At 36.7% G+C, this 4,100-nt stretch overlaps 1 protein-coding gene across 3 annotated transcripts in view; it reads left to right on the top strand.

The window, feature by feature from the left end:
* LOC106873734 (carboxypeptidase D) overlaps positions 1 to 4,100 on the top strand; it is a 471,768-nt gene that overhangs the window by 46,701 nt on the left and 420,967 nt on the right. For all 3 annotated transcript variants that reach the window (XM_052973530.1, XM_052973529.1, XM_052973528.1), the window contains exon 2: positions 3,584 to 3,661. The gene's annotated coding sequence lies outside the window, so the exon portion shown is untranslated. The remainder of the gene's footprint in view (positions 1 to 3,583; positions 3,662 to 4,100) is intronic.

The following is a 4,100-nucleotide window of genomic DNA, read 5'->3' as shown; positions in this document are numbered from 1 at the left end:
GGTGTGGCACTTTTTCACTCAGCTATCCTCATCCATTCTCGCCACATGACCATACCAGCGCAATCGTCTCTCTTGTACACTACAACTGATGCTTCTTAGGTTCAACTTTTCTCTCAAGGTACTTACTCTGTCGAGTATGCACACTGGCATTACACATCCATCGGAACACACTGACTTCATTCCTTGCGAGCTTACGCATGTCCTCAGCAGTCACGGCCTATGTTTCACTGCCATGTAGCATGGCTGTTCGTACACATGCGTCATACAGTCTGCCTTTTGCTCTGAGCAAGAGGCCCTTTGTCACCAGCAGAAGTAAGAGCTCTCTGAACTTTGCCCAGGCTATTCTTATTCTAGCAGCAACACTTTCAGCGTACTCTCCCCCGCTACTAACTTGGTCACCGAGATAACGGAAGCTATCAACTACTTCTAGTTTTTCTTCCTGGAATGTAGCAGAAGTTCTTTTCTGCACATTTTCAGTGTTTATAGCTCCTGAGCATCTGCCACATACAAAAACTAACTTCCTAGTTAGCCTTCCTTTGATATTGCTGCACCTCTTATGAGTCCATAGCTTACACTGGGTACATCTTATAGAGTTTCTACCTACGCCTTTTCTACAGATCAAGCAGGGCCATCTACCTGAAGGGGTTTGTGTTTTGTCTACCTTCCTACTTATTAGGACTTTAGTTTTAGCTAGGTTGACTCTAAGGCTCTTCGATTCTAGTCCTTGCTTCCACACCTGAAATTTCTCCTCTAGTTCTGATAGTGACTCAACAATTAGCGCAAGGTCATCCATATTTTGTATATGATGTATTTAATATATTTAATATGCTTGATGTCTCTAATTTGTTTATCCGCATAATTGTATCTATACTCGCTCAACTTAATCCCTCTTATAGACTTTCTTTACCTTGTGGAATGATCCCATGTAAAGACATCAGAGTGTAAGTTTGAATCTTTTGAGCACTAAGTGTCTTCTGTACAGATAATATATGGATCTCATCTGTAGACTTTGTATGTATGTATATATCCATTCATCCATCTACACACACCTCTCTTTTTCCCTTTTCCAGTCACTTGACCACAATCATGATGGAGAACCGTTTTGAACGGTTTTTGTCGAACTGCTATTGTTACAGTGTCGCAAACAAACACCAGTTGTTTTGCAGTGGTGAGTGACAAACATAGAGATGCATATATACATGTATACATTTATTATATGGATTCATAAGAACCAATGCATATCAACTCGTTGGACGCTAGACATGGTAAGGTATGGTAAGATATTGAAAAAATATTGAATACGGCAAGTGTTGGAGGTTACTGCACATATGCAAGCACGAAATTTAATTAAATCATAAATCCGATTCAGAAGTGGTTTGTTGGTGTGATATAGGTATAAAAAGTAAACTCAAATGGCATTTAAAATTTACGACAGCTGTTTCGATAGAATTTTATATATATAATATAGTCATAAAAGATTATTTCATTATATATATCCGCCATCTTCAAACAAAATTCTAAACATTAACCTAGACATAGTCAACATTCGTTGGATTAGTGAGTGATTTGGCTTTAACATTTAAATATATAGTATAATCAGAACGTGTAGCTTAAGACAGGCAAATGATAACAGAGATTATAAAAATATACAATGTAAGTTTACTTATCTAAATTAGTCTATTGTTTAACAATGATGCCGAATAGTCTGTCTGTCTGTGTCCGTCCGTCCATATATATATATATTGTTGAAGATGCATGGCATGTTATATAAATCTGCCAATTTATTGTATTTATTGTAAATTCTGTACATTAAATGATATTTATCTCTCACCGGATGGGATACTCTTTCACTGATCCTACCTATAACAGAACTGAAAACTGAGTATATATATATATATATATATATATAAAATGTTTGTGTGTATGTGTGTGTGTGTACGATTGGCTTTCTCACACTTTCAGTCTACCAAATCCACTCACAAGGCATCGGTCAGTCCTGGGCCGTTGTAGAAGACCCTTGCCCAGATGTCAACACGTCGTTGCAAATGGGCTTATTAACGATACATCAATACCAGCGTGTATAATCATAAATAATTATAGGGATTCTAGCCGTTACCATTCCATATTATCATGGAATTTGTCTTGTACTACGCAATTTGATATATCGTGTGTTTTGTTTTAAAACGCTTCGATGTGAGCGATATTATCTGCACAATGGTAAGGATGTTTTCTGTAGTACTTAGAGCACAGCTCTGAAAGGTGATAGCTATGAATGAATATAAGGGATTCCGGCCGTGATCATTCTATCCTTCATCAGTTTCACTTCTAATTATTCGGGACATCCTGTGCTTACTTTTAAGACTTTTGGTGTAAGGGACACACGTTAGCATGCTCGCTAAATGAATGAATTCTTTTTCTTCTTCCTATATTACTTAGAACACAACGATAAGATACTGTTGTCAACTCTGTCTAATAAGAGCTGTCTAAAAAATAAAGTTTCTGCTGTTCTTGACTAGCTCTTAGCTTAACCTGCTTGAACTAACCTGTGATCAAATGCATCTTACAATTATTCATCCCCGCAACATTTTTTTGGCGAGCATCGGCTCAGCTCTGAAAGAAAATAGTTACAAATATAATAATTCTAAGCGGGAGTATTCCACCTTATCATGCAAAATATTTAGAACTACACAATTTGGTGCAACACCTGTTTTGTTTTAAGAATTTAGGTCAAAAGAACGTTTCTCGTCATGCTAACAAAAAGATTTTTTCTCTCTAGTACTTAGAACACAGCTCTGAAAGAAAGTGCTTTTGAATGAATAAATTCTTGTGGTCATCTCATCTTTTTAAGCAGTATATCTTGCACTACATAATTTGTCTCATCTTGTGGTTTGGAAAGATATCTGTATGTCTTACTTAAGGTGGATTACTCTACGGCAGCTACAATTTGATTTTGAGAAATCATCTACAGACGTCTAGTGCTAAAAACCACAGAAGTGTTAGTAGTAAGTGAAAAGCGTCCGACAGCACCGGTGAAATTGCTAGATCCGTGATTTCTTATTTCTTTATTGCCCACAAGGGGCTAAACATAGAGGGTATAAACAAAGACAGACAAAGGGATTAAGTCGATTACATCGACCGCAGTGCGTAACTGGTACTTAATTTATCGACCCCGAAAGGATGAAAGGCAAAGTCGACTTCGGATGAATTTGAACTCAAAACGTAAAGGCAGACGAAATACCGGTAAGCATTTCGCCGGGCGTGCTAATGATTCTGCCAGCTCACCGCCTTCATCCGTGATTTCTGTGTATTTGCACGTTATCGGTAGCTTTTCGCCTGTTGCTGCTATTTCTGTGATTTTTAATGCTACACGTCTATACAAGAGACATTCTCAAGACAAATTCTACAGTGTTGTGACTTTCTTGCAAAGTATTCATGTTAAATATCATATAAAATTGCTACTCTGAACCAATACTTTTTCGTTGCTAATAACAAATCCTGTGTTTTGTTTTACTAATTTTTGGTATGATGTAAGGGTCATTACAATGCACGTTAATTGAATGATTTTTTTCTTTCTTTTCTGTAGTACTTAAATCACAACGACCATGGATTATTACCATTTTTCTCCTGGGAGAACTGTTTAAGTGAACACCACAAGTTCGATGTAAGTATTTTCTGACCGATATTTGATCAAATGTATTTACCTCTTTAGTATCGAAAGAATTTTCTTTCTTATCTATTTTGTTGATATTTCTCTATTAATTACATGTACATATTTGTTCATCCGTTTGAGTGATCAGTGCAAAACAATTTTTTCCAATCAGGTTTCAGCTCTTATTAATCTCATTAATATCCCACGTGATCACACGGTGATACTGTGCGGTCTGCCGAGGGCTGTAACGTAATATAAATAATGAAACGAAAAAACATGAGCGTGAACTTGGTTTCATTTATTTCATTTGCATGTTTCAGTATTCGGTAACACGCGATGTCACATCCTAAATGCAGTCCTTGGATGTACCTCATAATAGCAGCGTGCATCATCAATTCAAACGCTTCTTCAGACAGACGAGAAATACCAATATATATATATACATATATAT

The sequence above is a fragment of the Octopus bimaculoides genome, chromosome 16 (genome assembly GCF_001194135.2).
Source record: "Octopus bimaculoides isolate UCB-OBI-ISO-001 chromosome 16, ASM119413v2, whole genome shotgun sequence".
Taxonomy (NCBI): Eukaryota; Metazoa; Mollusca; class Cephalopoda; order Octopoda; family Octopodidae; genus Octopus; species Octopus bimaculoides.
This window is presented reverse-complemented; position numbering and strand designations above follow the sequence as displayed.